Consider the following 26,094-nt stretch of genomic DNA (forward strand, 5'->3'; position numbering starts at 1 on the left):
AATCCGCCCATCCATGCCCGAGATACAGCATCCGGACGGAAGTACGCAAGCACGGAAGGAAGCATGGACATTGCAAAAACAGTATGCCTCGCAGTGGAGGCATAAAAAACAAATAATTCTTGCCTATTACGAGCTGATAATAGTATAGTCTATAATTGGTTTTGACTAGAACTAGCGAAGCGAAGCACATTGGGGTCATTATTTCTCAAATCACCCAAAAAATATGATTTTACACCTCACCCCTTCAAATTTGTTCAAAATTGGTATACAAGGTGATTTTGGCTGGCAAAGCTCAAATTTCAAATTTTAGCTTAATCGGATGTCTGGTTTCCGACTATGCCCCGCCCATTTTCCTTGATTTTGGCAAAAAATGGCACGCCTGTCAATATTGTCACAACCATATCTTCGTAACCTACTGAGCTGAAATTGTTGTCATTTTTTAGCTAATCTCTCAAAGAATCAAAATCTACTATCATTTCGTGTGTAGGAGGAAGAGAAAAAATATGACCTTTTTTTCTGTACTTTGACCTTGAATTTGACCTTGTTGCCCACGTGACCCATGAGGCTAATTTGCATTGAATTACACCTCCATATGTTGTCTACATATTATCAAAAATTGGAGGGTAATATTTTTTGTTTTCTTGCTAGGCTCTCATAAAGCAAGCTGCAATTTTGCATGTAGGCTCAGTATACTGTACACATGTGTACACAGCGCACTGATATTAGAATGTATGTACATGATGCTGATGAGATTCACACATACTAAGGCATGACTGCCAGTGATAATTAATGCATGTTTTCAGTCTTCATAAGTCACTATTATGGTCTTTTAGACAATCCACTTAGGGTACACTTGTGAAATCAATGCTGCATTGCTTTTTGAGATGATGTAGCTCTTTGAAGAGGATGATGTCAATGATGGTGTGTCAATTGTGCATAGAATTCTATCTTTTGTAACCCAATATGCATCTTTTTTCACTGGCCATGTAAACTGCTTTGCTGGACCATGAGTACACATGAAATTGATGTGGTAGTCTCCAAACTCCTCAGACACTTTGATCGACCATTCCAATCCACGGATTCCCATCGTACATATAGCAGACAAAGTTTTGTTCCTTTATCTCAAATTCCTCTGATTGGCAAGGTTCTTACTCATCTCTCTCCTAAAATATGAACTACAGCCGAAGGTTGGGCTTGGGTACATAGTACTCAAGTTGTACACTTGAATTCTGGATTTAGTCTCAGGTACATATTGATGGTATTTCTGGGTTCCTTTGATAGTCTTTGCTATGTCAAATTGGCTTATATTTCAGTTGAAAATGTTACTAGTGTAAACATTAACCTTTGCACAGCATGTTCCAACCCTTTAATGTTTGACAAAATTCATGATGAGTCCATACTGAGTGATTTGCTGACACCCTCCATTTGCACTTTATGCGGGATTGAGACAGCTGTGATACTGTGCTTTTGTATGCCTCGCACCTAATGACCTGTACAAATACAAGAGAGAAAACATGGCATTAAGTCTTTAAAATATGTTCACAATGTAAATAAAATGTACATGCTAACCATAATAAAGTCTAATAAAGTCATTTTATTGCTTATATTTCTTCTCCAGTTGCCAGTCAAAACTAGTCATCCAATCCATTCACAAATGCTGCCTGCCTGTTTACACCAATGTTCACATTGTATTCAAATGTGATGCATTGTTTTTAAATCTTCTTATTGCATTAACAAAGAAATTATTATGTAAGATGGTGTTTTGGAAGATTCTTTAACAGCAGCAGTGAATACACATGCTAATTATCATAGAGAGCTGGGTGAGTGCGACAGGGTACTTTAAATGCTCACTCGTTATGATCTCACACTATGCACCAAGATGGGGCGTGTCGGTAAAGGGACCTATAAGAGAAAAAAAACTTGGATAAAATGTCAGACTTTCAAAGGTTCAAATGTTGACAAACTTGCCATACCTGAAACCAAGTATCTTCGGCTTCCAAAAGATCAGTTTGATTAGACTCTGCAAAGATGGGTCGATGGTACCTATCAAATTCCAAAGCTACGTGGTCAAGCAGCACCCTCACCTCGTGTCTTTCTTTGCCCAACCTCTGCTAGAAAAGCACATGCACAGCAGATGAACCTATGCCTGCAAGATGAACATCAAAATGGTGCTATTAATGGTCACAGACTTGTACATTTGAGCACATGCATAGAGGTAGTGCAAAAATCTTCTCTCCAGCATGTAAAAGAGTCGCCAACCTGTGAGGGAAAACTGTTTGCATCTCAAGATGATGAATGTAAATGGGGCATTGTTAGCTCTGTCAGCTTTAGGTGTACGCGCTGTAACTTTAACACTGCTCCCTGCAAGCTTTACACGGAATTGGACTCTGAAAAAGCAGGTCGCAGGCCAGCAGTAGCTAATGTTGCTTTGCAAGCTGCTTGCTACAGCACTAATGTTGGCATTTCAGCTGTACAGAAGATATTTGCCTCTCTGAACAGCATAGTTCCTGCAAAATCTGGACTTCAAAAGTCTTCCAACCAATGTGGTGATAAAATCAGAGAGGCTAATGAACTAGATATGGGCGATAAGCACCGTGGTGTGAAACGCGTACTTGACTGGCAGGGATATCCTGCAGATCATCCCATTGATGGGGAGTTGGATTGTGACTTCAACAACAGGCTGTGCACAGCTCGTGGCAAAACACCATTTGCACCAGCTACTCAGCGACGAGACACCTTTGTTGAAAATGTTACAAACAAGAAATACATTGTTGCTTATAATCTTGAAAGTAAGCTCTGCGCAAAAGGTTCCCGGCTTCGATCTAAAGGGGAATGGTTTGAATGTCCGGGTCATGATGGGTGTACAGCAACTGTGCCATTCTATGACTCAATTGGTGATGAACATGAAGGTGGCAGGAAGATTGCAAAACAACTTCTGAACTCACCTGAACCATTGAAAGTTGGTTTAGTCACCACAGATGGTGATGGACGATCTGCTGCTGGTATCCAGGAAGTCATGTTAACTGCTAATGTAGAGACTGAACACTGCCTCGACCCTGGTCACCTTTTCCGCGGGTTTCGCAGAGCTGTGTCTAAGCTGAAGATGAGCGACTATTTTGTCGAAGCTGAAAGCAGCCGAGAAAAAAATAGGAAACAAACTAGATTAGGTGATGACCTGACATACCGTGTTTCTTCTGAGTACAACGCTGCCATTGCTGTAAGTGCAAACCATGAAGATCTGCAACGCAGACTTGCAAACGTGACGCAAGCAATCCTGGACTGCTATGAAGGAAAGCATAGAAAATGTGCAAGATACTCTCATGTATGTGGTAAACAGGTCTACACATTCCCTTACCACCATAGTGATGGTGGCAAACTCACCTTTACTGCCAATGATAGGAGCTTGCTCAATCAAATTTTGACTGAAAAACTTGGCAGACATGCAGTTGACAAGATGAAATATGGAAGAAACACTCAAAAAGCTGAAGCTGCAAACCATGGGTACTCTTTTTGTCAACTGCAAATCACAAACAACTTATGCTCGCAATGCAAAGAACAGGGACCATGCTGCCATACTTACCATGAACAATGGCCCAGGTCTTTCAATTGCTAAAAAACTGCAGCACTTGGTACACCTATCAGCAAGAACTCACCAGCCAGCAGAGCACTGAATGCTATGCAAGCCCATAAAGGCTATCAAAGTACATATGCAAGATCACCACAGGCAAAGAAGAGCCAATCTAAGCAAAGGACCACTAGATTTCAAATGCATGCTAGGATGAAGACATCAGCAAAGAAGAGTGAATACAGAAAAGATCAACTGAATCCAGTACTTGTTGTAGGTGATCAGTAGGGTCTGAACAGAAAGTGATCAATTAAAGCTGTCTTTCCTGCACCTGGTTACTTGCTTTTGTTTTTTTCTTTTTTCCCCCCAATTTTAAATGTTACAAAATGGTGAATAGGCCTATATAGTAGACCTTATATCTTATTAAAGTTGATGCTTTAAATTTGCTGATATCTTCACCTATGTGTGATATTGATAATAACACATGTATTCCATATTCTGATCATGTTGTTAATGCTCTGAATGAACATAATTCTTACCATAGAAAATGCAGTCCTCTTTTTCACCATCACAGTATATGTGCATTGTTCACCGCCGGGTCCTCGAGGCTGAGGTGTTTTGGATTTACACACAGAGTGTTATGGCACCTGTGTGAAACATGTTTATTCTGCCCAAGCTGGTCTTCCAGCACCCGGTGCCAATACATGTATGCAATGCGATGTGCATAGCGCTTCTTTCTCTTAGTATCCCCGGGAAGCTTTAGGGTGGAATAACCGTAAACTTTACCCGCTCTCGTTGGTGGTTTTCGAGGTCCTTTCCAAATTCTGCAATCTGTTTTCTTGTGCTTCTTGGACAGTCCATGCATTGTAATCTGAACCGGGACAAACCACAGTGGATCTGGGTGGGTAGCCTGGGCCTCCATTTTCTTCATTTGTTTTGTAATCTGGGTCAGAAAAAACAAACAGACAGCAGAGAAGGGATACAATGTCAAATATATGCTTATAAACAAACTTAAAAGATGGGAATACTTATAGCAGTGTGCATTCTTTAATTTTAATATTTTGTTGATAATATCGATTGCAAAGACAACCACACTTGAAAATTTATTAGCATCTTTCTATCCTTTTTTATTAAGCTTATGATACCAGTAGCCACAGGATCACATGCAGCAAGGCCAGGCCATACCTAGCAAGGCTTTAAAAGCCAAAGGATCAGGCCAAAGCATAGGCCTGTTATCTCTGACCAGTCTCTAATTTATTATGTTTATATACTGCAGCACGTTATATCTGCATGTGTGATGCCAAAAGTCACAGAGGACTATAGGCATCTATGTCTGATCATGCAGTCTCCAATCTGTATAGTACAGCACGTCTATCTGCATGTGTGATGCCAGGCCTATAGTCCCACGTCACTAAGCTTTTAATCATGCCAAAATTACCATTTTAATCTTAATTAACATGTAATAACACTTATTGATGCAGCCTGGACTAGTCATGCTAGTCATCCATTTGAAACACGGCCGACTTTGAACATTTTAAGCTTAACAAATCAAATTACCCATGTACCGGCAATGCATGCATGCAAAACGCAACATGGTTAACATCAGTCTTACCTTTGTGAGCGAAATGACAGGGGATTTCTAATAATCATGCACAAATGGCACAATAAGCAGGTTAAATATTGGCCAAATAATGTTTCTACTTTCCCCGATCGAATTGATTCGGGGTTAAATGTCAAAAAGTTTGCTTAGTTTGCTTGACAATGTCAGCTCCCAAGAAAAAGCCAGTGTTTCTATAGGTTAAATACCACTAATTCTCTATAACACAGGTTTCAATGGAAAAATAGGTGATTTCGAGCACGATTTTCTCATATAAGGAACTCTCACAGTGAAATGACATTATTCTCACTTAAGAGTGGAAGGATGAATCCCAAAATGACCAAAATTTCAACATATGATGACCTGAGACTTTTTTTGTTTTAAAGCACTGAAGTGGAAAGACCACAATTTTACAGTCGCCCTCCTTTTTAATGAACAGATTTTGGCCAACTGGTTGGGGGGGGGGGGCAAAATCGATATGCAGCGGATGAATTTCGGGGAACTTTTCATCAAAACTGTAAAATAATGGTAGAAAACATGCCTTTCCTGCATGTTACACTGAAATTTGCACTTTTTTTACTATACAGCTTGGTACTTTTCAGTGATTTCTAAGCACCTTTTAAGAATGCCATGCAAGAAAAAAGTCCCTCTCTTATTTTCACGCACTGCCCAGCACTAATTGGTGGTCTTTAACCTATATGTACATGCATTAAATACATATGTTTTCACCTACATGTACATGCTTGTTTTGTGAAAGCCTAGCAAGAAAACCAAAAATATTACCCCTCCAATTTTTGGATATTTTGTAGACAACATACAGGGGTATAATTCCAACACAAATTTGCCTCGCGGTCACGTGGGCAACAAGGTCAAATTCAAGGTCAAAGTACAGAAGAAAAGGTCAAGATTTTTTCTCTTCCTCCTACACACTAAATGATAGCAGATTTGGATTCATTAAGAGATTAGCTAAAAAATGACACCAATTTCAGCTCAGTAGGACCTACCTATGGTCGCGACAATATTGATGGGCGCGCCATTTTTCGCTGAAATCGTGAAAAATGGGCGGGCATAGCGCGAAAACCGTACCTCCGATTAAGGGATCTGGAATGAGCGTTTTGACAGTATTTTTTGTGGGACATAAGAGCACATCAGACATATCGAATTGCATTCTGAATACAAAGAATGTCTTTCTGATATCAAATAATTTTCATTTTTTAAATTCATTTAAATCATACAAATTTTATGACAAATTATTAAAATTTGATATTTTTCACATTTTTGATATATAACAGTCCTCAAAATCAATTTTATAAATCTAATGATATATTCGTAAAGTGTATGAAGCTGGGAGGAAAAGCCGACGATCATTTGAAAATTTTGACCTTTCATATTGAAGATATGGATTTTTTTCCCAAAAAGACCTGATTTTTATTTTGCTGTTTTGGGAAAAAAATCTTCAATACGAAAGGTCAAAATTTTCAATTGATCATCGGCTTTTCATCCCACCTATACATACACTTTGAGAATAAATCATCAGATTTATAACGTTTATTTCGAGTACTGTTAAATATCAAAAATATCAATTTTTAATCATTTGCCTTAAAATGTGTATTACATTGCGAATTTCAAAAAATCAAAATTATTTGATATTAGAAGGACATTCTTCGTATTCAGAATGCAATTCAATATGTCTGATGTGCTCTAATGTCCCACAATAAATACTGTCCAAACGTTCAAACCCCACCCCTTAAGCTAAAATTTGAAATTTGAGCTTTGCCAGCCAAAATCAAATTTAAAGGGTGTGATGTGTTTCCCATTGGGTGCACGAATTGAGAAATAATGACCCATTGGTAGAATATCTTGGATCATAATTCATTGGTATCAGAGTACAGCACAGAGCCTGTGCTAGTCTTGACCTCCTGCTTTCACTGACACAAACAAATGATGCCCCGCTAATTCTGTGCAAACAAAAATCAATTTTCCTCAATCCGGTCAATTCACAATACGCAGTGCATCATGGGAAAATGTTGACATCCAAAGTCTGTGTAATACGAATACAACACCATAACATGTTATTGTGTGTTTAAATGTCAATATAATTATGTTACATGTGAATGTACACTAAACAGTAGTTTCAATAATTGTAGTAGATCCATATTCGATCACACATTATCACACTCAAGCAAAAATACAATAGTGGCTAGGAAGGCGATGTCAACTCTGTATTCAAGTGAAACCGTGTGCACCTACAAAAATGAGTGGTTGTATTCAAATGAGTATAACATGAGTTTGCTGTGAGCAATTGCAACAATTCTTTTTTTTATTTAGACGTGTAGAATTTGCTCTTTCCAGTGGTAATTTCATTATTAGCAGATTCCTTACAGATATCGAGTTACACCCCCTCAAACATGAGTTTACTTCTTTTTGACTCAGCCTGTATATGCCCATATCACACTATACAGCTCTGCTATCTATAGGCTAACTTCCAAGTTTGTTAGTGATGTAGGTGCGTTTTTCGCTGGTCTAAGAATCCAATCGCAGAGCATACACTCACATGTACACGAGAAAAGTGTAGTTGATAAGAAATTATTTTCACCTTACTTCTGGCCACTTCATCATTGGCTGCTCTCTTCATTCTGGTTATCTACAAAGATAAAAGATGTAAATTAAGAGGTTTAAATTCAAAGCCAATGACACATTTGGATTTCATTTTTGTTGACTTGTTTGGAAGAAGACCAGGGCCGTTGCCATGGGGGGTGCAACACCCCCAACGATCCCTAAAAAGGGGGAAAGAGAGAAAAGGGGAAGAGAGAGAGAGAGAGGGAGAGAGAAAAGAGAGGGAGGGGAGAAAACTTCAATCAGTTCGTAATATAGGCCCTATTAGGCGGGTATAATGGGCCTACAATGATGTTGGTCAGGCGCATTGAGATGATGTGGACATAGAACTAAGGATTTTGCCAGATCGACAAAATATGTGCACATCGCATCACCCTTCTGCATAGGTGTAGATCCCAGGGGTGATGAGGGGGATGGTCCATACAATCACACCAATGACCAAATTAACCTCACATTTGGCCATATAAACCCAAAAAGTGCCAATTTTTAATTCCACTTTTGTACCACACTTCACCACTGGTTTAGCTTCAATATGGTACAAAATTTACGATTTGCCTCTTCCTTTTGGTCTATTTTAGACAAAAAAATTAAGACCATTTTGAAACATTTAGCGTTAAACTGCCAAATTTCTGCGCGCTCCACGCGCATTTATCTCAGCAAACCCATTCTGTGAGTAGATTTGCGAGAGGCTCAATTGAAATTCCTTTTTTTCATCTCAAACTTTGACACGATCACACATCTCACAAATAGAGTTATAATTCCGTCCTTTCTATTATGTAAATCACAAACATGAGTGCTAGGGCAACACCTCTGATGCCCGAAATAAGCAAAAACTCATGATCTGGATCAACATACCCGGACTAAATTAACCAAAAGATGTTAAAGGCCTCGACATCTTCCTTTGGCACAATTTAGTACCCACAGTTGTCCTCAATTGTGTTCATTTTAGCATTGAAATTGCATTTTTTATGCTGCATGCATGCATTAGTCCCGTAATATTCTTTTATTAGAAGATCAGTGGGACAATAGGGAAAATTTTGGTGACTCCGGTACATCCCCCTTTAAATTTTAGGATTGAAATAGCAAATTTTTGCCCGCTACGCGTGCACTTTATATCAAGTTTTCGTGCATTATTCCGCGGTAAAGAAATTCTGAGGACAGCTTGGAAAAACTTGAGATACAGTGTGGTGGAAGGGTGTCTTCTATCCCGGGCTTCTATCCGAAGAGCCAGGGGTGGTAATAAATAAATAAAATTAAAATAAATGTAGATATTTATATAGCCCTTTATGCTGTAAACAGCCTCAAAGCGCTTTACATTTATTCCGCCATCATTAGAATATGTCGGAACCACGTTTGCAGACTACAAGTGGCGCAGGGTCCATCAGTACAACGACTGTGACTACCCCCAACATCTTCCCATTGCACCTGGGTGGGGTGAGGCAAGCGAGGCAAAGCGCCATGCCCAAGGGCGCAACACGGTGGTGGGACGGGAAATCAAACCCACCCACAAGGTCGCACGTCGAGCAAGCTCTCGGATTATGAGTCCAAGGCCGTAACCACAATTATGTTGTTGAAGGGGGCCAGCAAAAGGTAAATCCGGCCACATACCAGCAAAATTGATTTCTTGACGCCCCCGTGAGAAAATGGTCTAGCGATGGCCCTGAAGAAGACAATTTACCAGCAGCTGATAGCTGCATCTTTTAGCTGATTTAAGGGATCTAAAATGAGCGTTTATTATGCGTTCGACAGTATTTTTTGTGGGACATGAGAGCACCTCGGAACTATAGAATTGCATTCTGAATACGAAGCATGTCTTTCTGATATCAAATAATTTTCATTTTTTGAAAATCACAATATAATACAAATTTTATGACAAATTATAAAAATTTGATATTTTTCAAATTTTTGATATATCAGTCCTCAAGTAAATTATATAAATCTAATGATATATTCTTAAAGTGTATGTAGCTGGGAGGAAAAGCCGACGGTCAATTGAAAATTTTGACCTTTCATATTGAAGATATGGATTTTTTTCCCAAAAAGACCTAATTTTTTTGGTGTTTTGGGAAAAAAATCCATATCTTCAATACGAAAAGGTCAACATTTTCAATTGATCGTCGGCTTTTCATCCCACCTACATACACTTTAACTATAAATCATCAAGTACTGTTAAATATCAAAAATATCAATTTTTAATGATTTGCCATAAAATGTGTATTAAATTGCGAATTTCAAAAAATCAAAATTATTTGATATCAGAATGACATTCTTCGTATTCAGAATGCAATTCGATATGTCTGATGTGCTCTGATGTCCCAAAATAAATACTGTCCAAACGTTCATACCCCAGCCCTTAAGGTTGTTCTGAACCATGGAATTATTTTAGCCTTTTAACTTCAAAATTGTTGATTTATAAAAGTATACATATTTCGAATGGAAATTACCTTACGAATCCAGTGGTGATGTCAGATTAATTTTAAAATGATCAATTTTGGAGAAAATCATCAAAAACCGTAATTTTGACCCAAAAATTTACGTCAACTGTAACTAATTTTCTTTTCAGTAAAAAAAGAATCTTATTGATTTTCAACAACTAGGTATGAAAATCTAGGATCTGTTTTTTTTTATTTTTTTTATTTTGACCATCTTTTAGACATATTCGATAAAAATGATTGAAATTTGACAGTTTCAGCATAATTTAGGTAATACTGGTGTATATTTTTGTTTTTTTGACGCAAATTTAAAAATGAAAAAAAAAACGGCTCCTAGAGGAAAAGGAGCTGTACACGATAAGACCGAAATTTTACCTTTTCAATAATGAATCTGTTAGCTTTAAAGAAAATTTGAAAACATGCACCAAAAAATTAACACATTTTAAATAGCCGTTTTGTATCAAAAGTGGCAGTAGACAACAATCAAACAACCCATGTTTTCAAATGTGATCATCTTGTTTCCTGTAATTTGCGCAGCTCATAGTCATAATTGAGATACACCTTCCGCGCACGTTTTATGAAAATCCAAGGAATATTTTCCATAAAAAAGAGGAATAATTGTTTGTTGAAATTCCCAGCCGGCCATGTTTTAGATCATGTTTTGTTGTGAGCACTGCGTGAGATACACTGTCAGGGTGAAGAGCGCATGGGAAATGCGCCAGGCTTGTTGCGTTGGGCACGAGGCACAAATATGCGCTAGTTAGCAAAGTTTCCCACCATTGACCATGTGGACGATTTCAGATGGCAAAGGGTGAAACATCATAATTAGAAATTGATAGAAATTTGGTAAAAAAATTAAAAAGCCAAAATTTCATAGTTCAAACTTTAAGTACACCGACTAATGAATATAGAATTCAAGAAAACTGGAATTCTGCATTTTTAAAACAAGCCATTGTTCAGACCAACCTTAATACCTCACTCAATGAAATTGGTCAAGGAAGATGGAAATTCAAAAGTTAATGATTGCTCTTTTTAACCTTTTTGGCTATTTCTCCTTGGCAAGAGATTATGATGTTCATATTCACTTTTACAAATGTTTGGGCTATTGTGTCACATTCCTGGGCTCAAGTGATGTAAATGATAATCTAAATCTATGTCAATTAAGTCAGTATTATTATGCTAATTATGTTATTGTTTTATCATTGTAACATGCTTCATAGTCATATGTCAAGTATAGTTATCATATTTATGTTCTATTTCATATCATATCAAATGAGTAGCCTTTTAGCAATTGAAGGAAAATGGTTGATGGATGATTAACAGTGATTAGTACGTCAGTCACTTATGATAAACAAGGGATTTACTCAAGGATATGGGTTAGGTTAAATGAGAGGTTAACAACATTAATGAATAGAGGATTTATAAGAAAGAGAGATGATTATACTACAACATCACTTTTACTCAATGGCATTTCCAAGTCATATCATCTACACCCTATTTCTGATGAATTTATGTTTTGTCTTAACTTGGCATCAAATCTAGTTGCACTTTATGTTCAAAATGGACATCATTGACATGAATCTTGGAAATGCAAGACAAAGGCCAAACCTTGATTTATACATCTCGTCCTCCTACACATCATGTGAGGATGAAACAAGAAGCATGTAGTGACAGGAAGTTAACTTGGTTTTTTGTTGGTTAATAGTTTTACTACATCATAATAAGCAATGATTCTATTGGCTAAGACTTGACTCTGTATTCCAATGTAAATGGTAAATGTAAATATTATATATAGCCAATGTAACTTTAGCACACTTCACTTCGTATCAGACCGTCACAACTACAAGACAAATAAACTTCACCGTTTGGGTCGATCCCTCAACATTGGACTCCATGTTTAACTCTTCGGTAATTTCCCCATACTATATTAACACCCCATCACAATAGCCTATAACTGAATTTGCACAAAAAGGGTTCTTGAACAAGAGAACTATACCATTTTCCCCCGATGTGGCAATAACGTCAGTGCACATTTCATTGGGCGCAGCTTCAAATCGTCAGCGTTCGCTCAAAGTGATGCCGTACACATACACACGCTTAAAGACGCACTCAAAACAGCTAACTCGCCCGACGCCCATGATCATGTTTAAATCAATTTGCTTGTAAAAGCTGGCCTGATTTTTTCACATTTCCATAGGTCTCTTACTTGGTTTGTGACCCTCTATCATGATTACAATCGAGGCAAACATTAGTGATTTAATACAAAGCAAGGTGCCTTTCAAACTTACCTTTCTGCGCAGTCATCAGCAGTTGAGCACTTTCAGTGTCCATGTCATCATCACTTTACTCCTCATTATCAGTGAGCAATGTCATCTCACTATCAGTCGCTTCATTGCTGTAGTTGGCTTCAGGGCTGGCTTGACGGTTGGAGGGTGCTCCAGTGCTGGAGGGGGCTCTAGTGGAAGGGTTACTTGCATCCCTGTATATTATCAAATCAAAGACCATGATGAATATCATATAGAAATTCACCACCAACATAAAAATTATGCAATATTTTTTCTTATAACTATGGCTTGTGCAAGTTGCTGAAAATGTTTGCCACAGAAGACCATTTAAAAAAATATGTTTTAAGTCAAGCATATCTATGCATTAACAGCTGAAATGTAGGTGAAAATGCTGCATAATTTTGGCCAGAAACAAGTTACCTGGTGAAGAGGGTTGCCAGAGATAGCATTTTTACAGGACAGGCAAGTGTAGCCAACAAATCAGGCATATTACCCTGATCGGAACTAACTGTACCAACTCAAACATTTCTTACCAAAACCCAACATGTACCAGTTGTTCTGTATCCTTATCTTACCATTCAAGGGATCTGGAATGAGCGTTTTGACAGTATTTTTTATGGAACATGAGAGCACCTCAGGCGTATCAAATTGCATTTTGAATACTGAAGCATGTCTTTCTGATATCAAATAATTTTCATTTTTGAAAATCACGATATAATACAAATTTTATGACAAATTATAAAAATTTGATATTTTTCAAATTTTTGATATATAACAGTCCTCAAGTAAATTATATAAATCTAATGATATATTCTTAAAGTGTATGTAGCTGGGAGGAAAAGCCGACGATCAATTTAAAATTTTGACCTTTCATATTGAAGATATGGATTTTTTCCCCCAAAAGACCTAGTACTGTTAAATATCAAAAATATCAATTTTTAATGATTTGCCATAAAATGTGTATTACATTGCTAATTTCAAAAATCTAAATTATTTGATATCAGAATGACATTCTTCGTATTCAGAATGCAATTCGATATGTCTGATGTGCTCTAATGTCCCACAATATACTGTCCAAACTTACAGTATAATATTGTGAGGCAATGCCAATAAAAATGTAAAACTTCAAAAAAGAGCTGTAAGGGTCATCTCTAACTAGGGTGGCCACAATGCTAGCTATTGTGTGTACCCCTGCCTACATACACAAATGTATGATGGAAATTGTAACAGATTCTGCAGCAGTTGGAAAACTTTTGGGCATTTTGAATTCCATATAATTTGTCTCCTAGTAACTTCTGTGCAAACCCGACTACCTACTAAGATAGAAAATTTTCTGCTCGTAATGAAGGTGAATATAGCATTTTTGTACGGTCACGCATAAAAAAGTTACGAACAAAATAAATTGTTGTCATCAAATAAAACTATTTTCCCAAAGATGTACAATTATGCTATATTCATAGACAATTCATTACAATCTAGACCCTCAGAGCAAAATCCTGTGCAAAATCAGACAATTTGGTTGTGTAGTTTAGGAAATACAGGCCTTTGAAGGTCATAATTGGCACATAATAGCACCCTCAATGGTAAAAATCACACATATTTACCTTAAAAGTCCTGGCAAAAGAGTTATTTTTGTGATTTCAGCCATTTTAAAAATGTTGTAAAGAAGCAAATATAGCAATTATGACCCTGGATTTTTAATATTTGCATTTTAAACAAAAACAAGACATCTCATGCCTTCTTTTGCTTTATTCCCACAATTATCGCTTCATGAATATGCAAATTTATGACAAAATCAGGATTTTCCTAAAAATGGGGTAAAAATGGCCAATTTTGTGAATCTTTAAAAGGCTGTATCTTCAAGCGGATTGTCCGATTGAGTTGATTCAAAGGGTTTTTTAAATCATTTTGCAGAAGGAACAATCCTGACAGAAAAAGTAATTCCAGGGGTGGGTTTGAAATTTTCATGTGACCACCCTACTCTAGCAGCTCCTATTTGTGTCACACAAAGTCATTGTTTGAAAAATTTAATATTCTTAAGGGCTGGGGTATGAGCGTTTGGACAGTATTTATTTTGGGACATCAGAGCACATCAGACATATCGAATTGCATTCTGAATACGAAGAATGTCATTCTGATATCAAATAATTTTGATTTTTGAAATTACGCAATTTAATACACATTTTATGGCAAATCATTAAAATTGATATTTTTGATATTTAACAGTACTTGAAGTAAACTTTATAAATCTGATGATTTATATTTAAAGTGTATGTAGGATGTAGGTGGGATGAAAAGCCGACGATCAATTGAAAATTTTGACCTTTCGTATTGAAGATATGGATTTTTTCCCCAAAACCCCCCAAAAAATTAGGTCTTTTTGGGAAAAAAATCCATATCTTCAATATGAATAGTCAAAATTTTCAATTGACCGTCGGCTTTTCCTCCCTGCTACATACACTTTAAGAATATATCATTAGATTTATATAATTTACTTCGAGGACTGTTATATATCAAAAATTTGAAAATATCAAATTTTTATAATTTGTCATAAAATTTGTATGATATTGTGATTTTCAAGAAATGAAAATTATTTGATATCAGAAAGACATGCTTCGTATTCAGAATGCAATTCGATAGGTCCGAGGTGCTCTCATGTCCCACAAAAATACTGTCGAAACGTAATAAACGCTCATTTTAGATCCCTTAATGTGTATCAACTTTATAATATAGGGAATTGGGTCTATTTATGTACAAATACCACCAAGATCTTTTGATAATATTTTCATCAACATGAAGTCTATCCACAATTATGATACAAGAGGTAAAGATGATTATCGGGCCGAGGTCCATTGACTTAATGTTTTGTCACTTGGCCCTAGGCTGTGTGGAATAGCTTACCAAAGGAAGTCAAAGAAGCAAATTGCATCTCCAAATTCAAAACTGGTATTATTAGAATCATTAAAGGTGATCACTAACTCTTGATTATCGCATACATGTAATGTTTCTGTTACTCTATTGTACAAGTTACTAGTTACTTATAAACACTTTTTAAATATTTTTGCATTGATTTGCCTAGTTAATGTATATAAGTGATATTCAAGATGGGTTCCGTGTTGTCTTGTTTCTGTTTTTACTTGTAAATATCTAAACTTATATATTATTTAATGTAAAGGTGATGCATTGTCTTTCAGGCCTTTGGCTTTGTAATGCATCTACCTCATCACATCATTATTTTCCACATTGCTTATCTCTGTTATGCTGATTATATATGTATTGATGATGATGAAAATAAAATAAGGGCATTTAGTTGGTGGAAAAGTGGGTCAGTGTGGGCAAGCCACAAAGAATTTGTGCACGTCCTAACAACCCGTTTTTGTAGGAGAAAAAGAGAATCCAAATTGGCATTGTTTTTATCTGCCCAGACAACTGCATAGTAAGTTAAGGTAGCTGTGTACTCTCAGACATGCATGTAGTAAAAGTGCAATAACTTTGTAATTATTCAGCATAAGACATATAAAAGTATACATTTTATAAAGGCAAGACATCAATGAATCTTAATATAAATATAGATTTGGTGTAAAAATAACAGTTATGAAAAAAAAAAAAAAAAAGTGAGTTTTTGGCAATATTTGTTTGGTACATCATAACAAAAAACACTCTTTCCAAAATATTTTGTTTTGTTTTTATCTCAATCTTGAGGCTCCATTCCAAAAACTTTTTTTTTTAGTTTTTTGATATTGGCCTTATTTTTTGAGATACTGATCATATAAGGCATCAAAATGAACTTTTAAAAATTCACAAACGCCTATTTCCACAAAATGATGCCTAAAATCGGAAATAGACCAAAATATAAAAAAAATGGGAAAACCGTTTCTTGAGTCGATCATGCTTCTTACGATGATCATATTTGCTTATTTATAGATGCTGTATTTATTGATTTATCGTGTACCTAAATTGTCATTTTACCGAGAAAATGATCATTGAAATAATGGCCGTTGAAGTTTAAAGGCGATTTAATACCCTGATTTTCATCAGTACCCATCTTCTTTTTTTTATTGCAAATTTATAATATTTATATGTTCATCATCTCATGTCCTGAACTTATAAAATATCTCTACATACAAAGTGGTATTAGACCATTTTAGAAAATCATTTTAGCCCTATATATTTTTTTGTTTACTGTATCCTGGTAACTGAGATGTGTGTTTCATAACAAACTATAATATATTCTATTGAACATGTCCAAGTAGAATACATGAATAGAATACATAAAATCCTTTGTTATACTATCTATAGAAATATACTCACTGATTATAACACTGAATAAATTAAATAGGCCTAAATAATCTCTTCCACATAGACAATTAATACTACACCATGTATGTATCTTCTATAATATGTTGTTAGGAAAAGAGATTAAAAAAGGCTATAAGGTCATCAAAGGTCAGGTTATAGGTCAATTGGTTCAGGTCAAATTCAGGCATCAATTTTGAATACATGTGATAGTCTGTGATATCATACATGTCATAATGAGGCATCAATTTTGATATTTTGTCTGTTACTGGATATATAATGGAAATGTGTGAGGTGGATATACTAAAATACCTTGGGATGTAGTCCGAATAATCAGACCCAGAACAAAATATTAATTTCTGACATGATCGTGTACTGGGTCTGAACTGTTTCCATATGAAATCTTGATGGCAAATTGGACAATAGAAGCACATGGTTCTACGTGACAGCTTTTTAATCCCTATTCAGGTTACGTGAATCACGCTATTGTGGACCATCCTTCTGATACTTGAGTGTTTGGACAAGCGGAACGGTTTTTTGTCTACCTCTCTGTTTGTAAACAAACCAGGAGGTCAAAATCGTCCTCCTCGCCGAATACGAAAGTCAGCGTAATAGTACGGCACTACTTGGGATGTAAATGGTGAGTACACTTTAGATTGCCTAGTTGAGTTGGATTGGGCAAATAAATATGAAGCTTACGGAAAACTACCTAATATGGTGGTATAGGTGACAAAAAATACAATCTTTTTCAACATTGCTGTAGTGTGGTTGTGGTAACCTGTTACCTATGGCTTAATTAAGTTTCAGTGACATAGTGTTGCAAGTTCAAAATACAAAATATAGCTCGACATTGAAAATAGAAGCATTTTAACCGGTTCGTTTTTTGATAGTTGTGGAGCACCAAGTTCATGAAGTCATAAAAGAAATCAGGGACCACTTATTCCCATTTTACATATCAACATTATTTCCCTGATGTGTTAGCAACACATATCCAAAATTTTAACGAAATCCGTTGATAGTAAGCTTTCCAAAATGAAGTGAATTTAAATCATCAGTGATGTACCTCCTTTTGGCTTCTATCTTCAAAAGCATGTAAGCTACATTGATACCGATGCCACCAATAAAACGAGAAGATTTGCCCTTCATTTTGCATACCACTTTGTCCAATTTTTTTTGTAATTTCTTCACAAAATGTAAAAAAATGCAAAAAAATCACCCTTAAAGTACCCCCTTAAAGTGGTCACATTTTGCACTTTCATCGAATCTCACAGGAGAATGCGGCAGTTTTCGTTTTTCTACCTTACATTACATAAACATCGGGTAAATCCACGGCCCCTTGAGAAGTTTGAGCGAAATCCATTCGTAACTTGATATTTAAATCGGGGAAAGAACTTGAAAAAACCCACATTTTATCATCTAAAACGGAGCCATTTGACCACTAGGTTTTGTGAAATCAGTGCTTCCGTGGTGTTTCCATAAGATGCGCCATGCGATGCAGATAAGCGTCGTGTATGCGCGTAAGCGTATTTGTGCGTTAACAAATTGCGCGATACGCAACGCGATGCGTTGTTGCGCGCGTGTACCCTGCTGGTACAACAAAGTTTTTCTTTCCTTTTCAATTTCAAACACGAGTGGAATAGTGAAATAAAATCCTTAAAATATTGCAGTTGGAGTTTACAAATCTGGATTTTCATTTGTTGTATTTATAAAAAACATATCAAAGTACAAACATATCAAAAAAACTCAATTTCGCGAAAGAAACAATGTCTAGAGTACACAGCCGCGTTAAATAGGGAAGGACAAGTGTATTATGTAAGGTTTGCAAAGAGGCCTCCAGTAGAAAAGGGCGGACTTTACGTATAATACCATATATATTTTGACACAATAATAGTGATGTGTGTAGTGTGGGTTTTCCAGCTGAGGTTATCATCAATAAGTAGGCCTAGAAATTTGGTAGTATGAACCAGATTTAATTCTGTGTTATCTATTGGTACTTTTATTTTTATTTCAGATTTATTATTGTATTTTATTTTTGAAAAGCATATTTATAATTAGTTTTTTTAATGTTTTGTGAAAGTTAGTTTAATTTAAACCAGTTTGATATTAAATTAAGCTCAGCATTAATGATTGATTTGAGGTGATTGTGATTCAAAAGGATGTTATGGTTTAAGGGGCCGTCCATAATTATCGCCATTTTCACGTACATACAAAACATACGTAACTTTTTACCCCCTCCCTCCCTCAAGTTACGTACAAATAAAATGGCGTAGGATTTCTAGGCTTACTACTAAGGCCTATATAAAACCACTGTAAGAATAGCAAAATAGTGCTAATAGCACCCCTTCATGTGTACTACATGTAGGAGAATTCAAAAATTGTGCTAGTAGAACGCTATAAGGCCTAAACCAGTTTAAGAATAGCACAATAGGGCAAATAGCACCCTTCCAAGTGTACATTAATAATGCATTAAGGCCTAAACCATTGTAAGCAGGGTTGTTGAATTTTTTGATATTTAAAAAAAAATATTAAAAAATGGGATTTTTTTATATTTAAATTTATTTTTTAAAAAATTTTTTATTTTAAGAACTGCTATACCCCATGATAAAGTCAAAAGAGTACCAGTGGAATGCTAGTCATATATGTACCATCCTACCAAATATTATATTTAAACAAAAATCAAAACATGTCTTTACATGTGAAAATTTCAAACAAAAAATTGGGTAAAACCAGGGGAAAAAACCTGTTGAATTCTGCACCTTGAAAATGAATTTTAGGAATAGAGTGACATCATAGAGGTATTCTAATTGTATCCAAAAGTTGTAGAAACATTAGGAATGAATTAAAACAATCAATTTAAGAAAGAAATTAACTAAAATGGCAAAAAATGAAAAAAGGTTGATTTAAATCAGTGATTTAAAAAAAATCCAAGTGATTTATTTTAAATCACGATTAAAATCAATGATTTATCAACATGATTTAAATCAAACCCTGATTGTAAGAATAGCACAGTAGCTCTAATAGCACCCTTAAAAGAATTCAAAAAATAGCATAATTGCGCTAATAATGTGCTAAAGGCCTAAACCATTTAAAGAACAACACAATAGCGCTAACAGCACCCCCAAGTGTACTAGAATTAAACTAGAATTTTGCGGTTCTCGACCTGCGCGGTTCTCAACGCAAAGCGTCGGCCGCAATGCCTCCACCTTGACGTCCATCATTTTTAGTGCAATTTCACTTGACCCCAAAATGACGTTCACATTCTTTGTCTCACTAAGGCGGCTGTTCCCACCATATTTCATGAACCTGCAGCAGTCTGTGGCGATTTGACCCCAGATGACCCCGAATGACCCCAAAATGACCTTGACATTTTTGGCTTGTTTCAGTTGTTATCCCCACAAAATTTCATGACCCTGCGACAATCTATGACAATTTGAACTTGGATGACATTGGATGACCCCAAAATGACCTTGACATTTTTGCCTTGTTTCAGCAGTCGTTCCCACCAAATTTCATGAACCTGCAACAATATATGGCCATTTGACCCCGGATGACCCCAAATGACCTCACAATGACCTTGCGATTATGCAAATTTTGCGCTGAAAAGCATATCAGGTCAAGAACCTCTCGCTGTGCTACTCTCTGCCAAGTTTCATCACTGTAACGCAGCATACAGATCTCAAGATAAACAAGGTTATTTTGCTTGATATGCATAAATTATGCAAATTAGGTACCGTGCTTAATTACCATACTATGCGACAAAAACCTGCTAAAATTTGGAGACCCCCAATTGCCACCCCTCCACCAAATTGCATCACTATACGTCTTACCAGTTCCGAGAAATTGCACTCACAAGCTCGGACGGAAATTCAAAAATGCTATAAGGTCTAAACCATTTAAAGAATAGCACAATAGCGCTAATAGCACCCCTCTAAATGTACTAGGAGAATTTAAAAATAGCATAAATGTGGTAATAACATGCTATAAGGCCTAAACCATTTTAAGAATAGCACAATAGCGCTAATAGCACCCCTTCATATGTACTAGGAGAATTCAAAAATAGCATAATTGCCCCAATGTGCTAGAAGGTCTAAACCATTTAAAGAATAGCACAATAGAACGCTATACGGCCTAAACCATTTTAAGAATAGCACAAATAGTACCCCTCCAAGTGTACAGGAGAAATAAAAAATAGCATAATTGCACTAATAATGCGTTATAAGGCCTAAACCATAAAAAGAAGAGCACAATGGTGCTAATAGCACACTATAAGGCCTAAACTATTATATAAAAAAATCAGATTTTTTTTATTTCAATCAATTTTTTAAAAACTTTTTTATTCCAAGAACTGCTATACCCCATGATAAAGTCAAAAGAGTACCAGTGGAATGCTAGTCATATGCACAATCTTACCAAAAAATAAAAATATGTTTTTACATGTGAACAATTCAAAAGAAAAAAATTGGTAAAATCATGTGGTAAAAACCTTGAAAATGAATTTGGTAAAAACCTTGAAAATGAATTTGGTAAAAACCTTGAAAATGAATTTTAGCAATAGATAAAGTGACATCATAGAGGTATTTTAATTGTATCCAAAAGTTAATTGTATCCAAAAGTTGTAGAAACATTAGGAATGAAGTAAAACAGTCAATATAAGACTTAACTTATATTTATCAAACATGGTAAAAATGAAAAAAGTTGATTTATATCAGTGATTTAAAAAAAATCAAGTGATTAAATCAATGATTTAACAAACCAATTGTAAGAATAGCACAATAGCCCTAATAGCAACCCTAAAAGAGTACAAGAATTCAAAAATAGAATAATTGCACTAAATAATGTGCTATAAGGCCTAAACCATTTTGAGAATAGCATAATAGCACTAATACATGTAGCACTCCTCTAAATGTTCGAGGAAAATTCAAAAATAGCATAATTAAGCTAATAACGCTAAGGCCTAAACCAGTTAAAGAATAGAACAATAGCGCTAATACAGGCCTAAAAAGTTCTAAACCATTTTAAGAATAGCACAATAGCACTAATAGCATGCTATAAGGCCTAAACCATTTTAAGAATAGCATGATAAAGAATAGCGTTTAAAGAATAGCAGAATAGCGCAAATAGCACACCTCCAAGTGTTCTAGGAAAATTCAAAAATAGCATAATTGCACTAAATAATGCGCTATAAGGCATTCTAAAAATAGCATAATAGCACTAATAACATGTTGTAAGGCCTAAACCATTTTAATAATAGTGCAATGGTGTTCTAGGAAAATTCCAAAAATAGCATAATTATGCTAAAAACATGCTATAAGGCCTAAACCAATTAAAGAATAGTCAATAGCGCAAATAGCACACCTCCAAGTGTTCTAGGAAAATTCAAAAATAGCATAATTGCACTAAATAATGCACTATAAGGCATTCTAAAAATAGCATAATAGCACTAATAGCATGTTGTAAGGCCTAAACCATTTTAATAATAGTGCAATGGTGTTCTAGGAAAATTCCAAAAATAGCATAATTATGCTAAAAACATGCTATAAGGCCTAAACCAATTAAAGAATAGTCAATAGTGCTAATAGCACCCCTCCAAGTGGACTAGGAGAATTAAAAAAATAGCATAATTGCGCTAATAACACACTATAAGGCCTAAGCCATTTTAAGAATAGCACAACAGTGCTAATAGCACGCTATAAGGCCTAAACAATTTTAAGAATAGCACAACAGTGCTAACAGCATGCTATAAGGCCTAAACCATGTAATAACATGCTATATCCTGCCTGTTCCATTTGAATAGAATAGCACAATAGCGCTAATAGCACCCCTCTAAGTGTACTAGAGAATTCAAAAATAGCATAATTGCGCTGATAACATGCTAGGTCTAAACTAATTAAAGAATAGCACAATAATGCTAATAGCACCCCTCCGAGTGGACTAGGATAATTCAAATATAGCATTTATTGCTCTTATAACGTGCTATAAGGCCTAAACCATTTTAAGAATAGCACAATAGCACTAATAGCATGCTATAAGACCTAACCCATTTTAAGAATACCGGTAGCTAAAAGCACCCCTCCAAGAATAATAACTGTGCTAATAACATTTAAAGCCATTTTGAATGTCCCTAATCATGGTTTTTTTTCTAAGTCTTCAAATTGCACAAATAGCACACCCATGAAAATAGCGGTGCTATTTGAGCTAACATGTATATAAAATAATGACAAAATTGCGCTAGAAGCAGGTATAAGGAGAATAGGAGATAGTATGCAATTGTCAGCTATTGCAACTTTCTTGTCCCTACAGGTAAATTCAACAACTCTTCCTGTACCTTTGAACATGTACAGGAGCCAACCGTTGTTAATCCGTGATGAATCCACAGTCCAGTAGCGTATATAAACGCGAACACAAGGTTTCGCGTACGCGTTATGCATGAGCGCATAAAATTCGTCATGCCTGGAACGTATGTGTAAACATGAACTCTCTTATGTTGGCGGTAGCAGCTAAATATTACCGCTTTATTCTTTAGTTTTATTGCTTAAATATCAACAGAGAAATACCGTGATCTTCTTGTAATGACAAACGGACATTCCTAATGAAAGAATCATGTAAATTAGACATCTTTAGCTTGTTTCGTTGTTGAAAGGGATTCAATCATGTTTCACCGTTGTTTATCACCAATTAACCTCATTAATATACGCAAAGCCTGTAATCCAATCAAAAGAAATTGACCGCAAGCACTAATTGCAAGGTCATTGATAACTCACAATGACTCCGGACGCGCAAAAATGACTTCTGCGCGCGCGTGCGTGTATAACCTACGCACACGCCTACGCGATGCCGTCGCGCTTCTGTGATTGGTAGCTCTTGTGGTCGGCGCGAATGTTATATTCGCCTGGTTGATTTTTTTGTAGGGCAGGTTACAACAATGATTAAAACTGGTTATATTTAACAGCGTTTTATGGCATAAAATCACAAAAATGACATTTTGATTTGTTCAAAATATACGACGGTAATGAATGACAATAATAACTTTGCACCATCTATTTTGAGGTCATTGTGTGAAATTGTCAGGTTTTGTTTTGGGCCTCGGTATTTTTCCTCGGGAGCGAGAAAAACAAAACCCTCCGATTTCACACAATGACCTCAAAATAGATGGTGCGCAGTTATTATTGTCTAATTAACAACTCGTGTCCGCCGCGTCTGCGTGGTTTACTTCGCTCGGGCAGCTAAACCACTCAGACAACGAAGAATTTAACGTACCTGTAGTTGTTCCTCACCATAGGGCCATGAATGCGGTGTACTCAGTTGAGAAACGGGGTACCCTGAGCTCACATCGCATGGATTCAAAACATGGCGATGATCGATACAGTCACAAATCTGGTCATTTTACACCTTAAAATTTGCTCAAAATTTACACGTGCCCAAACCAAATGTTTTGTAAATTTAAGTCTTGTAAATCGTCACATGAGGAACGGTAGGAAGTTGTGATAAGTAAATATCATATTGTCTGTACCAGCAGTGGCGTATCGTGGATTTTCTTTAGCTCCGGAGGTTAAAGAAAATTATGTAAATTTTGCCGCCTCTTGCAGCAGCAGTCAGAAAAGGTTAAATTGACCAAATTTTTTTCCAGCCAGGATGACTCTCGAAAATCGAAAAAATGGGTGGGGGAGCTGGAAATTTTTCAACAACAAAAAGAATTCAAACGGTTAAACCCCCCAATTATTACCACCACCACATCGAGCTGTCTGTCTGTCTGTCTGTCAGTCGACTAACTACTTAAAGGAAGACCTCTGACCTCGAAGCAGAGCAATCAGTCAAAATCTGATTCATAGTGACGGAGGTCCGAGTACCTTGGGCTACTAAGTCTTGGACACACACGGATTAGTCCGAATAATCAAACCCAGAACAAAATATTAATTTCTGACATGACATCTGTCATCTGGTGAATTGAATTGAAATACTCGGGCTAGGCTAGCATAAATATGATATAATGCTCATATATTCATCATTTTCAAATTATACTGGGAAATTTAAATGAATCATTGTCATTGAATGAACACATGCAGCTTTCAACAGCTGTATGATAATTCGCATATTTCAAACTACAACAGGAACAATGGGAATGCACAATCTTCGGCGTCGCCTTTTATATAATACTATTACTATAGTAAATACCAGAGAACTTCAGCGGTGGCTTTTTCTAACATCGCATCACAGTAAACACAGAAGTGAGGTTCTGATCGGCTAATTATAATTAGCTAATAGCTACCACTGATCGGACCCTGATCGTTGTCTGATTGGTCAATTTCCTGCCATGACAACTGAGTCAGTGACTGTTTTGCAGGGCGCGCGCGTATACATTTACATGCAACATCATGCCACTGCTGAAGTTCTCTGGTATTTACTATAACCAATCACGAGTGCATTTTCATGGTTGGATTCATCATTAATGTGTTCATACAATTAAAATATCCACTGCTGTAAATACCCGGGTAAATTGCACAATGGCAATGACAATCACTCATTATATAAGCTAAAATAATAGTTTCTCGATCATGAGAGCTCAATGGCAATTGCGTCAAGCGTACAACGTCAACACTACCACACACGTTTTGGGTAGCGCTGCATTTCCTGTGCCGTGTGTACAATCAAACGCGCTATCGTGTCATTCCACTATTAAACATGCGACATTACGCATTGCACACAGAACATTCATACTCTCATGATCAAGAAACTATTATTTTTGCTAGTTAAACTTATAGTTTCCGAATTTTGCATAGTGCTCACCTATGATTTTTGCACCGGACCGGATCAAGGATTCTGCAGATTTTCTCAGTTTTCCTCAGCTATTTAACAATTTTACATTAATTAGAAATGAATTTACATTGAATGTCACGGAATCATCTTATAAGATCGCATGAAAACATCAGGAAACCCAAAGAAATCATAAAAATCTTACTTGTTTCCAAGCTTACGTTAGTTTAAATTGGCTATTATTGTGACCCTTTGACCTGTATGACAAGCTTCGTCTACGGATTTGCTTGCGCAGACGCAAAGAATTTTTTTGTAAAACTCTAGTCTGATTGGTTCCAATTATATGTCACTCGACGACCCTCTTACATGCACGCAAAATGTTTGAACTGCTACTGACAGCCCGTATCCCATAAGCAGGAACTACTTTCGCCGCGTTTTTAGAATTTGCACAATTGAGCAGCCAAAATAATGAATTCTGGTACGAATTCTGATTCTTACATCTACATAAACATATTTTTAAACGTGTTTGCAATAACAAATAATAATTCAAGA

General features: G+C 36.1%; 2 long non-coding RNA genes across 2 annotated transcripts; both read right to left on the bottom strand.

Annotated features, from left to right (window-relative positions):
* Window positions 1-1,336: 1,336 nt before the first annotated feature.
* LOC140166187 (uncharacterized) lies at window positions 1,337-3,120 on the bottom strand. Its single transcript, XR_011860822.1, has 3 exons — window positions 2,946-3,120; window positions 1,974-2,146; window positions 1,337-1,490 (listed from the first exon to the last, which is right to left on the bottom strand). It is a non-coding gene; the product is annotated as an uncharacterized lncRNA (long non-coding RNA).
* A 1,032-nt stretch (window positions 3,121-4,152) lies between these two features.
* On the bottom strand, window positions 4,153-25,727 carry LOC140166192 (uncharacterized). Its single transcript, XR_011860823.1, has 4 exons — window positions 25,576-25,727; window positions 12,499-12,689; window positions 7,759-7,806; window positions 4,153-4,508 (listed from the first exon to the last, which is right to left on the bottom strand). It is a non-coding gene; the product is annotated as an uncharacterized lncRNA (long non-coding RNA).
* Window positions 25,728-26,094: the final 367 nt, after the last annotated feature.

This window comes from Amphiura filiformis, chromosome 1 (assembly GCF_039555335.1).
Source record: "Amphiura filiformis chromosome 1, Afil_fr2py, whole genome shotgun sequence".
Lineage (NCBI taxonomy): Eukaryota > Metazoa > Echinodermata > Ophiuroidea > Amphilepidida > Amphiuridae > Amphiura > Amphiura filiformis.